At 37.2% G+C, this 13,408-nt stretch overlaps 1 non-coding gene across 1 annotated transcript; it reads right to left on the bottom strand.

Annotated features, from left to right (window-relative positions):
- Positions 1-9,865: 9,865 nt before the first annotated feature.
- LOC131837398 (U6 spliceosomal RNA) lies at positions 9,866-9,972 on the bottom strand. Its single transcript, XR_009356011.1, has one exon. It is a non-coding gene; the product is annotated as a U6 spliceosomal RNA (small nuclear RNA).
- Between the last annotated feature and the right edge of the window lie 3,436 nt (positions 9,973-13,408).

Here is a 13,408-nt window from a genome sequence, read left to right as displayed (position 1 = left end):
TCTGGCCTGCCAGGTCTCTGTGGATAAGTCAGCTGCCAATCTAATATTTTTACCATTGTATGTTACAGACTTCTTTTCCCGGGCTGCTTTCAGGATTTTCTCTTTGTCATTGAGACTTGTAAATTTTACTATTAGGTGACGGGGTGTGGGCCTATTCTTATTGATTTTGAGGGGCATTCTCTGAACCTCCTGAATTTTGATGCTCGTTCCCTTTGCCATATTGGGGAAATTCTCCCCAATAATTCTCTCCAGTATACCTTCTGCTCCCCTCTCACTTTCTTCTTCTTCTGGAATCCCAATTATTCTAATGTTGTTTTGTCTTATGGTGTCACTTATTTCTCGAATTCTCCCCTCGTGGTCCAGTAGCTGTTTGTCCCTCTTTTGATCAGCTTCTTTATTCTCTGTCATTTGGTCTTCTATATCACTAATTCTTTCTTCTGCCTCATTTATCCTAGCAGTGAGAGCCTCCATTTTTGATTGCACCTCATTAATAGCTTTTTTGATTTCAACTTGGTTAGATTTTAGTTCTTTTATTTCTCCAGAAAGGGCTTTTATATCTCTCGAGAGGGTTTCTCTAATATCTTCCATGCCTTTTTCGAGCCCGGCTAGAACCTTGAGAATTGTCATTCTGAACTCTAGATCTGACATATTACCGATGTCTGTATTGATTAGGTCCCTAGCCTTCGGTACTGCCTCTTGTTCTTTTTTTTGTGTTGAATTTTTACGTCTTGTCATTTTGTCCAGATAAGAGTAAATGAAGGGGCAAGTAAAATACTAAAAGGGTGGCAACAACCCCAGGAAAATATGCTTTAGCCAAATTAGAAGAGATCCAAAATCGTGAGTGGGGAGAAAGGGGATAAAAAGAGGTTCAAAAAGGAAGAAAGAAAAAAGAAAAAAAAAAAAAAAAAAAAAAGAAAAGAAAAGAAAAGAATTTTTTTAAAAAAAGAAAACACCTAAGAAAAATGTAAAAAAATATATATATATATATTAGATAAACTAGTAAAAAATCGTTAAAAAAGAAAAAGGTAACAGTTAAAAAAAACAAAAAATTTTACCCGAAGGCGAGAAAAAAAAAAAAAAAAATGAAAAAGAAAAAATTAAATTAACTGCAAGACTAAAAAAAATCACAGGAAAAAAGCCATGAGTTCCGTGCTTGGCTTTCTCCTCCTCTGGAATTCTGCTGCTCTCCTTGGTATTGAAACCGCACTCCTTGGTAGGTGAACTTGGTCTCGGCTGGATTTCTTGTTGATCTTCTGGGGGAGGGGCCTGTTGTAGTGATTCTCAAGTGTCTTTGCCCCAGGCGGAATTACACCGCCCTTACCCGGGGCCGGGGTGAGTAATCCGCTCGGGTTTGCTTTCAGGAGCTTTTGTTCCCTGAGCGCTTTCCGTAGAGTTCCAGAGGACGGGAATACAAATGGCGGCCTCCTGGTCTCCGGCCCGGAGGAGCCGAGAGCCCAGGGCCCCACTCCTCAGTGCGCCCTCAGAGAACAGCGCCCAGTTACTCCCGTCTGCCTGACCTCCGGCCGCGCTCCGAGCTCACCGAGCCTGCGACCGGTTCAAGGTAACACGGAGCTGCGAGCTTACTGTCGGCTCTGTCTCTGTAGCCGGCTTTCCCGTTCCAATACCCGCAAGCTCTGCGACACTCAGACACCCCCGATCCTTCTGTGACCCTGCGGGACCTGAGGCCACGCTGACCCCGCGTGGGCTTCGCCCCGGTTTAGCCTCTGGAGCGATGTCCCTCAGCGGAACAGACTTTTAAAAGTCCTGATTTTGTGCGCGGTTGCTCCGCCGCTTGCCGGGAGCCGGCCCCTCCCCCCGGGGTCTATCTTCCCATCGCTTTGGATTCACTTCTCCGTCGGTCCTACCTTTCAGAAAGTGGTTGTTTTTCTGTTTCCAGAATTGCTGTTCTTCTTCTCTTCAATCTGCCGATGGATTTTCAGGTGTTTGCAATCTTTAGATAAGCTATCTAGCTGATCTCCGGCTAGCTGAAGCAGTCTCAGCTTGCTACTTCTCCGCCATCTTGACTCCTCCCCTGACCTTGAGAATTTTAAGGAGTGCTTGTCAGGTATTTTGTGCAATGTCATTAGATAGGATTTGTCTGATTTTATTGTGAGTAAACTGGGGTGATGAGATTTTAGGGGGGAGACCACAGACATAAAAGTACCATTTTCATCAGGGCTACATCTGTCAACATGATTTATTAGTATTGATATTGTCTTCTTTGATCACTTGGATGAGGTAAGCGTTGGTCAAGTTTCTGCACTGAATAGTTAACTTTTTAAAATTTCTCCATTTGTATTCTGTTTTCTTTGGAAAAAAAGTAATTGAGAAGCCAAGACTTCAGAAGTGGAGAGTTATCTTACACTCCTTTGAGGATGAAATATCTACATAATTCATTTGACATTCTTTTACATGGGAAGTTTGGCTATTATCTCCCTTGATTCAATCATTTATGTATCAGTATGGACACATGAATATTTATTTTAGATTTTGGGGTAAAATCCAATACTATTTTATTTATTCTGTTGTTCAAGTTACACCAGTTTTGGCTATTGGGAATTCTTTCACTTGGCTCCTATATCCCTTTGACATACCCCCACCATTTTGTGTGTTTGTCTTTGTACAGATGTGTGCATGTTAGTTAATACTTCCTTCCTCTCTGGCAGTACTGTATACTTTAACCTCATTTTGTATATTTCCTGCCCAGTGCTAGGATCAACCATTTTTTTCAAGCAGCCTGATCCCTTTCCTTGGAAACTGGTGTTAGAAGCCAAGATGTGGTACTAGTTATACTCATTGTTACTGGGATGCCATTACTTTTAGGTCCTTTCAGCTGATAGGAAAGAAAAAAATATATAAAATTACCTGCATATATATATATATATACATACATCTATGCATATTATATCTCTATATTAATCTTTCTATCTATACCCTCCTCTATGTGTGTGTGTATATGTATATATGGGTATATATATGTAAAATCTCCATATATACATATATATCCATCTGTATCTATATTAAGCTCAGATTGCTGTCTCTCACTCTAATCCATTACCACATAAATCTTTTTAATCTCTTCTTGCTTATCATTTCCCGTTCCAACAGCAAGAAACCTGGCTCCTACTGTCCAGCACCCATTTAATTATTCAGTTTCAGTATGCATGTATAGTGGTTTCAGAATTGTTAATCTTTACCAACTTTATGAGCTAGGTTTTGGTATTTTTGCATACTTTCTTTTGCTTTTAGTGTTAGAGAGTCTGCTCATTACCTGTTATTTAGGTCAGCACTTTTCCTTTACCACCTTCAGTGAGATTATTTCATACCTTTGTAATATAGTTAGATCTTTATTACAAAGTGATCCCCTGTCTTCTTAAAATTTTTTGTTAATTTTTACTCATCAAGTTTCACTCCTTTTTGCTTTGAAGTCCTTTGGGTTTGGCAAATGTACTGTGTCATATGCCCCACATTATAATATCTTAAAGTCTGTTTTCCTTGCCCTAGAAATCCACTTGTGTTTCACCTATTCAACATCCTCCTTTCCCCAAGACTACTTTGCAAATTACTCTATCCTACTATCATTTTACTCTTGAAATATTTTACATATAAAGGTGTTCTGTGTCTCACCTATATTTTATAGGTGGTAATATAAAAGGTTGTGTGTCTTGATGTATGTGTGTGTAGATGTGTATTATTATCCAGTTCCTTATTGTTGGATTTTGTAGCTATATATATTCGTGTAAAAAACAACTAGCTTTTGGGGTGCCTGGGTGGTTTAGTGGATTAAGCCACTGCCTTCAGCTCAGGTCAAGATCGCAAGGTCCTGGGATAGAGATCTGCATCAGGCTCTTTCCTTAGCAGGGAGCCTGCTTCCCTCCCCACCTCCCCTGCCTCTGCCTGCCTCTCTGCCTACTTGTGATTTCTCTTTCTATCAAATAAATAAATAAAATCTTAAAAAAAAACAAAAAAACAAAAAAACAACCGGGACGCCTGAGTGGCTCAGTTGGTTAAGCAGCTGCCTTCAGCTCAGGTCATGATCCCAGCGTGCTCAGGTCATGATCCCAGCATCCTGGGATCGAGTCCCACATCGGGCTCCTTGCTTGGCAGGGAGCCTGCTTCTCCCTCTGCCTCTGCCTGCCATTCTGTCTGCCTGTGCTTGCTCTCTCCCTCTCTCTCTCTGATAAATAAATAAAATCTTAAAAAAAAAAAAAAAACAACCAACTTTTTCCTTGAGAAGCTGAATAGTGCTTACTGTGTTATATATTACACATATATACACTAACCTCTTTTTTCATATTCTTTCCATTTTAATATCATGGAGTATATTATGAGAATTGAGTACATTGCACCATCGCATCCAATTAGTCTGTATTACAGCCTCAGAAATGGGGGCACCTGTGTGGCTCAGTTTGTTAAGTGACCAGCTCTTGGTTTTGCTCAGGTCAATATCTCCTGGATGGTGAGATCATCCCCCCATGGAACCCTATGTCAGGCTCCATGCCCAGTGGACAGTCTACTTGAAGATTCTCTTTCTTTGCTCCTCTCCCTGCTCTCTTTCTCTCTCCACTACTAAAATAAGTAAATCAATTTTTTTAAAAGCCTCACAAATGAAGAGAAATCAGTGACCCTATATGACCAAATGGTTAGCGCTAGATGTTTGGTGGATGGCTATTAGCTAAAAATATAGAGGAAGTGAAAGAACAAAGCTGATTGGTTTATATCCCTACCTCACATTTGATTTGTCTTCTCATTTGGTTTTCCATATACAAATTTTGAAACTTGATTCTCGGTTTTTTTTTTTTTTTCCAGTTTTTTTTTTTTTTAAACTGACACCAGGGAAATATGTCTTTATTGTAGAATAAATACAGTTTTCTTAAAACATTTCAAAAACATGCAAAAGCTCATGTTTTATAATGATATTAGGGTTTCTATATGTAGGAGTTCTGCATTTTGGGGGATCCTTATGTGATACAAACTGAACAATTGGGAGCACTAGCTCATAATGATGCGATCATTTTCGACAGTCTCTTTATGTAAGCTTTGGCAGAAATGTTGTAGTGCATTAGTCATTTTCATAGAGAAGATATTGGTCCATGCCAGAAATATAAAGAAGAAAATATATCCTTTGATGGATACTATTTCTATTTTTTAATCATTGTTTGAAGCGAACTATACCATTCTAAGAGCATGACGAGTACTACACATAAATAGAATTGCTTCTAGACATCCTTTATTAACTAGAATACCTGTCTCAAAATTGCTCCAATAAGTTTCAATACTTCCATTACATTTAAATTGCTCACAATTTACTATCTCTAGAGCTCTTGGTTAAACATCTGAGGAGACATTGAGCTCTACTTTTTGCTTCATTAATCAGAGCAACTCACTTGACCCTCATTGTTTCATTTCCTTCATCTGCAAATACGGTAATAAGGATGCACGGTATTTGAAAAGTTGGGCTATATTTCTGTTAAGGTTAGCAACAAGTAAAGTTTATCTATACTGAAAGGTTGCTGATAACATTATAGAGGCAGGCATTTCAAAGTTTGCAGACTCACTTTAACTAAAATGTGCAGCTTGGTAATATAAATTATACACTGTTCATAAACTGACAACAAAGTTTATAAAGTTTACTTTGTTATGATAACTCATATAAAATATGAGTTTACTCATGCTTTGAATATAGTAAACACTCACTAGATATTTTTTGTGCTGAATTGAAGCCTGGATGGACTTGCTATAACGACTTAAGAGAAGATTCTGAAATAGTCAAAGAGAGAAGTTCACAGATATGCATTGATATAAAACAGGGTTTAGAAGAATGGTTTTTTACCATTACTATTTTGGACAAGTAAGAAGAGAAAACTATTACCTCCTCCCAGCTTAATCTGAAGAATTTTGTAATTCTGCTAAATTGGTTAGAGGTTATAACAAAGAAAAGGTCATTCAGAATAATGAATATTGGGGCGCCTGAGTGGCTCAGTGGGTTAAGCCACTGCCTTCGGCTCAGGTCATGATCCCAGAGTCCTGGGATCGAGTCCTGCATCGGGGTCTCTGCTCAGCGGGGAGCCTGCTTCCTCCTCTCTCTCTCTGCCTGCCTCTCTGCCTACTTGTGATCTCTCTCTGTCAAATAAATAAATAAATAAAATTTAAAAAAAATAGTGAATATCACTTAAGTGACTACTATGTAAATATAGTTGAATTTACCAAACTATACTAGTAACTAAAGAGAAATCTCATTTACTAATGATAATTAAATTTATTGGAAGCTTGCTTTGTGGACAGTGTGTTAGACCCTTTACTCGATTTACCTCATTCAATCTCCAGATAGCTCTCTGAAACAGTTTTTAGTTTCATTTTACCAGTGGGTAGACCAAGTGCTGATAAGTTATACAATTATCTACTTTGCAATGAATGGCTTTAAGAGATACATCCCATACATATTATGAGTCCCTGAGTATAAATGTAGCTTGCTAATATGTATTTTAAAATATTTTGTTACCTAAATCTATTAATGGAAGGCCATTTTGCCAGTGATTAAGAATAAATGAAATATTGAGAAATGGTAGTATCTTTTTAACTAACTACACTTGACAAAATATCTTTCATGGTTTAGGTCGTAACAGCATTTATTTATTTATTTATTTATTTATTTTTAAGATTTTATTTGATAGACAGAGATCACAAGTAGGCAGAGAGAGAGAAAAAAAAGGAGACAGGCTCTATGTGGAGCAGAGAGCCCTATGTGGGGCTCGATCCCAGGACGCTGGGACCATGACCTGAGCTGAAGGCAGAGGTTTTAAGCCACTGAGCCACCCAGGCGCCCCCAGAATGGCATTTTTAATCTTGTATTTAAGATCTAGTACCTTACTTAAAGATAACTGGTTGCTTGTGACTAAGTATCTCGGATGGACAACTGCTCTCTCCAGTCTCTAGAATAAAGTACTGAGAAAGACTTTATTAAAGCGGATTGTCCAAATTCCTGGAGAGTAGTTGTTACTGTAGCTACCGGTATCAACAGCCACTGCTCAAGGCTATTCAAATAATGGCCCCTGAACACCCTGAATTTGGTATGAAATTTCACAATGGATTCATTTTAGTTATATCCTGTACAGACTTTTTAGTGCATTTTAGTACATGTGGCTCTATAGGTCGCAGACAGCATAGATTGTTGGGTAGGCCACTGACCAGTATGTTTTTCTTCTATTCAATTGATACAAGTTATTGGTTATTTATTGAAGGCAGATTAGTTTTCAAAAAACAGAACATAACAAAATAAAATCAAAATAGGTAAATAGAAGCAAAACAATTGTTAAAACAATTTAACATTGTTAAATATAACAATGAGTTATATTTAACTCATTCTTTTCCAAACTTTGTATTTTGGATGGATGTTCCTGAATTGGGTTAGTATAGTAATACTACCAAAACTGGAAAAAGTTTCCCCAATCTGATTTTGTTTTAGTTGAAAGAGTTCCTAAGACTTTGAGAATAATTTTCAGATGGTCAGGATGAGTGGAGGAATGGAAGCAGTTACTCTTCCCAGTTCTGAAAATGAAGTTTATAGGAGTGGAAAATGCTTGATGCCTTCCAAATTAGATTGGATCCTGGGTAAATGCTAGCCTGCTTGTTAACAAATATCCCTCATGGAATTATATCTCTAAGGTAGATAGATAGAGACATGGATGTAGCTATAGGTATTTATCTAGTTTAGGGAAGCCTCAAAAGGCTCTACCTGATCCTAGAGACATACAACATGGAGGGTTTACCCCTTATTAAGTCAGAGGCAGGTATTGGCATTTTTTCTCTGAAAATATCCTTGTGCCCTCCTTACCAGGCCCAGTGATATGTGTAAATAGTTGCTATGGCACTGGAGGTTATGCCTTCATTTTGTCATGGCCTCTCTCCCAAGTGGTTTTCCAGTTGTTTAAAATCTAGTTGTTTAGAATCTAGGGATGCCTCAAATGCACATCATCTTCATTTCCCAAAAATAAGAGTAAAACCTGAGACTTTTACCCTCCCCTCTGAAATCCAAAGCCACAACAATTAATACAATTATTATCTATAATAGTATAGTAAACTTATCCATACTCAATATAAGCCACATTATGAGCCTGACATATAAAAAATAAATAAATATTCCTAAATCTTTGTGGGATATTATTCTGTGATTTTATGCACCATGGAAACCAGTTTAATTTCTTAAAGCTACTTGTTTGGATTCTAAAATCCTCCATTGGTAACTTCTCAAATCACCATATAGTAAACACAAACAGCAATAGGAAAATTTTTTTCCTAAGCATTGTAGATGAGCAAACATACATTTAAAAAGGCACTACCTTGGGGACCTGGGTGACTAGTGGGTTAAAGCCTCTGCCTTCAGCTCGGGTCATGATCCCAGTGTCCTGGGATTGAGCCCCACATCCGGCTTTCTGCTCAGCAGTGAGCCGACTTCCTCCTCTCTCCCTCTCTGCCTGCCTCTCTGCCTACTTGTGATCTCTGTCTGTCAAATAAATAGATAAAATCTTAAAAAAAAAAATAAAAGACACTACCTTGTAATCAAAGATGTTTCTAAATACCCCCTTGTTAGTCGGTACATACATTGCTTGCCTAATATTCAACCCCGCTAACTCCATACCCCTTCTTCCATTCAGATCCCCCTGCACAATTTCCCTATAGCTCTGGAGAAATGGCAGTTCCTTTCCACTGTGATTCTTAAGTCAGGAATGTGTTTTGAAGTGCATAGAGTTATCTTGTTTAATTGTGAAGTTGAGGAAGTTAAGGTTTTCCTGTCATGAAAAAGCCTGTGTAATATCAAGTGCTTACCTGTCTTCTCAAATATCTATGCCACCCAATTTATTTAACTATTCTTTGGCTTTTGAACTAGATTTCTACCATCACATAGCTCTTCAGTTCTGATGATACACACACACACACACACACACACACACACACACACAAGGAAGCCAGAGATACTGGCTTTTCTGGCTAAGCAGAGAAGACTGAGCTTTCAGAAGTACAAGCAATCTGGGGTGCCTGGGTGGCTCAGTGGGTTAAAGCCTCTGCCTTCAGCTCAGGTCATGATCCCATGGTCCTGGGATCGAGCCCTGCATCGGGCTGTCCACTCTGCGGAGAGCCTGCTTTCTCCTCTCTCTCTCTCTCTCTCTCTCTCTCTGCCTACTTCTGATCTCTGTCTGTCAAATAAATAAATAAAATCTTAAAAAAAAAAAAAGTACAGGCAATCCTAGGATACCCTTACTTTGATGTTTTGACAATGTGTCTTCCCAAGAGAGAAAAATTGAGTAGAAGGATAGAAAGAGTTAAAAAAAAAAATAAGGAAGTAAAAAAGGAGAGGATCTTAATGGGCTTCATACTGGTAGTCTATAAGTAATGCTTCATGAAATAATTAAATATTATATCCAGATGTATTTCATCATTCCTTAAATTAATAATAAAATCTTTTTATTGTGTCCCAGTCCAACTTAGTACTCTTCTGTTGAACTTACTCTTCCTACAACTTAAAGTAGGTAGTGGTTAGCTGTAGCATGAGAATAGTTTTAGAGGAGAATGATATTTGAAAAAATTCAAAAGACAAATCTAAATCTTACTCTCTACTTTTGAAGATCTCAAAGATGTTCAATCCAGATGATTTACAGAATAATAGTATGACAAACTTTTCATTTTTCAAATAAAAATTTCTAAGTTACACATTATATCATAATTGATTAAATTGTAATCAAACCTGTCATTTCAAAATAATTTCCTATGATCTGTACATTTCATAAATCCTTTATATGATTTTTTTAAGACTAAGGGTAGTTGTTTTTCACTTGTGGGCTTATATTTTTTCAGTGATCATTTTTTTAAAAATATAGAATGCTTCCCGAATTTTTGTGTTATCCTTGTGAAGGGACCATGCCAATCTTCTCTATAGCATTCCAATTTTAGTATATGTGCTGCTGAAGTGAGCAGTTTTGGTGATAATGTTTAACACTTAAATTGAAAGTCAGAAGACTTTTTCAATGCATACGAATATGAGTAAAAATAAAATGATATGAGCTCTTGGGTGGCTCAGTTGGTTGAGCATCTGCCTTTGGCTCAGGTCATGATCCCAGGACTCTGGGACTGAGCCACGCCTTGAGCCACCCCCTCAGTGGAGAGCCTGTTTCTCTCTCTTCTTCTGTTGCTCCCCCAGCTTGTGCTTGCTCTCTCTCTCTCTCTCTCTGTCAAGTGAATAAATATAATCTTAAAAAAAAAAGAAAGAAAATGATATAGGGAAGTATAAAATTTTGGTACATTAAGTAATGATGGTGACTACTGGCTTATAAAAATTCATTCTACATTTTGTGTCACTATTTCATAGCTAGAAGCCTGAGAGTTTGAGTACCTACACAGTGGGAGAGTACAAGTAAACACCTATGCAAGTGTCTACCATAAGAACAGAACAACCAATATGCTATATGATAGAAAAAAGCAAAGTGAAGTACTGATTGTAAGTGGTGCTTGATTTTATTAAGCCAAGAGAGCACTATTACTGAAAGTCTTTATCTGACTAAGGCATATTGTTTTGTTGTAATCATGTTCATGAGCTGTCTTGTGGCTGCCATTTAAAGCCTGCCATTCATCTAAAGGATGCAGCAGCCTTGAAAATGTTAGTTAGGTGATAGCCTGATCCACATTGAAGAAGCTTTAATTTAGATGTCTCCACCATTTTCTTTGAAATGCTCTCACATGTTCACAAGAACAATAGCCATGGAACTGTGACACTGTCAAAAGTCAACTTGGTGGGAACACAAATTCCTTTGAAATCTTCAACTGTTTCATTGCATATGTCTAAATCAAAATCTAGTGATTATCTCATTGAAAATATTTCTAAAATACCAACAAATAAATGAACTTGCCCTTCCATCATGGAAATCTGTTTCTTGAAGGTATATATATATATATATATATATATATATATATATATATATATATATATATATATATATGAAGATTTTATTTATTTATTAGAGAGAGAGAGCATGAGAGGAGAGAGGTCAGTGGGAGAAACAGACTCCCTGCTCATCAGGGAGCCTGGTGTGGGACTCGATCCCAGGACTCCAGAATCATGACCTGAACTGAAAGCAGTTGCTTAACCAACTGAGACACCCAGGTGCCCCTTGAAGGTATATATTCTTTTAGCTGAAAACACAATGTAATATTTGCCTTATATTTAGGTAGGGTAAGTCCCATTTGTGAGAGTTTGGTAGGACCATGTGTAGCTGTGATGCTTCATTGTCCTATACAACTAATTCTTCAAATTGAAATTAATTGCTGGACTTTGGTTCTTGCATATACTGCCATCTTAGGAGAGGTAGCACATTAGATTGCTTTCACCATCATTTGTTAGTGTGAATGAGTTTATCAGGTCTTTCTTCACCAGAGCTTTAGACAGGACCTCCAAGAAGATGGGTTTAGAGAAAGCATAACTACTTTAGATAAGTATAAAACATACTAAGGAGGGAATACTGAAGTTTATAAAACAAAGAGAATGATATAAGCTTCTGCCTATAATTTCATTTCATTTTGGTAATCTGGAACAACATCCTTAGTAAGAAAACAATGACAGAACCAGCTGTTGATAGATTATTTTCTATAATCCATATTCACTAAACAAAAAATACTGACACAATATGTCTTCTATTTTGGGATGGGGGGAAATTTTAAAATGTCAGCAAATGACTTGTTGAAATGGGAGAAAATTCAGATACATAATTTCTCTTTTCTTCCCTTTGTTGGGTTGACTTTTCCAGGTAGGTGCTTTGGAAATAACTAAGATATAAGTGGTATCTTTAGAAAAAGAAAAAGAAGAGCTGAGGTATAGCAATTGCTTTTTTGAGTTCCTAGGAATCAGAGTCTTAATCAGGTCAGTGGTGAATTTTTTAAATTAAAGTATTCCTAAGCTTATGGAATTTCTAGTTCCTATTAGAATATGCAAAATTAGTGTTTATACTTAGTTTGGCTATATGCAACCTTTTTAAAATTAGTTGATACTCATTCTCTATACTTTTCCACCTCCTCTTCTTTTTAATAGGCTGCATTCTGACTTCTTTTCTCATCACTCCACTAAAACTGCTCTTAGTAATGACATTGTTGACTTCTGACCTGACAAATTCAGCAGATGCTTTCCAAGTATTCCCTTTGTTCCATTTGATGCTGTTCATACATCCCTTTTGATATTTCTTTTTTTCAGTTCTATGACTTTCTCTTAGTATCATTTTCACCACCTAAAAGTCTAAATCTCAGTCTCTTTCATGGACTCCTCTTCTGTACACTCGTTATAGACAGGTGTACCTCAGAATTCCACTTCATATTCTTCTCATTCCTTATACATCCTTCAATGATCACATCCACTCACTTAGCATTTATATTAATTGTTCCTAACGGTCTGGAACATAGAGCCTGCAATTTTTGTCCTTCCAAGTCCAGAGGTGAAAACTGTCTAGTGACTGGAATTGGGAACAATGGAAAATAGCAGCACATCATCTTTGCATAAGATAATGCAAAGCCTCACTGCAGACCGTCATCACCTCTCACTGACTATGTGCCAGGCATTGTCAAGAGAAGTGTATGTGGAAAGTTATATAAAATAAATCAAAAGGTCATGATAGTCTACTTGTCTAGCATAATTCTACTCATAGGAGTGATTGAATAACCATTTGCTAATTGTTTGGGTCTACTAAACAGGTCATAGGAAGTTCATCTGGTCTAGCAACTTCCTAGTATTACTCAAGAATAAAAAAAAAAAGACAAGAACAGATGCTGTTGTAGAGGTCATGCCAAGAAAATGTGAAGCTTTGAAGCTTTTCATTTCCTTGTAACTACCACCATTACCTCTTCAAATTTCAAATTGAATGTTTGTCAGTATTAAGTCAATGAGACAAGCTGTTCATGCCACAAATTCGTCATATTCTAAAGTATACATGACAAATGCATCTTTGTTAAGTGTTCTTTTTAGAGTAAAACCTTTTGGCAATTAGCTTAAAAGAAATTGTTATTTCATTGGTAAGCGTATGGAACCCCTGCTTGTAGAATTCATAGAATGTGACCACCCAGACTGTAGATTCAGTGATCTATGGGTCATTGTAGTACTGTGGATCAATATGACTAAGTTACATGTTTTCCCTAAGAATGGTTATCCCAAGGGTATGGTTAATTTGGAAAAGGAAATAATAGAAGATGAAAATATATACTTTCTCCTGGGGCCTAGAGCTAAAGAAAGTAAGTAGTAATGCTGTTTTTATTTCAAAATACCATAATGTAATAGATCCTTAAACTTTCTCAAATATCTTCCTGTTCCCAGCCATGCTGTCTATGAGATGTACCTCTAGTAGCTATGCACTATGTACTGGTATTTATCTGTGAC

The sequence above is a fragment of the Mustela lutreola genome, chromosome 7, assembly GCF_030435805.1.
Source record: "Mustela lutreola isolate mMusLut2 chromosome 7, mMusLut2.pri, whole genome shotgun sequence".
Classification (NCBI taxonomy): domain Eukaryota; kingdom Metazoa; phylum Chordata; class Mammalia; order Carnivora; family Mustelidae; genus Mustela; species Mustela lutreola.
This window is presented reverse-complemented; position numbering and strand designations above follow the sequence as displayed.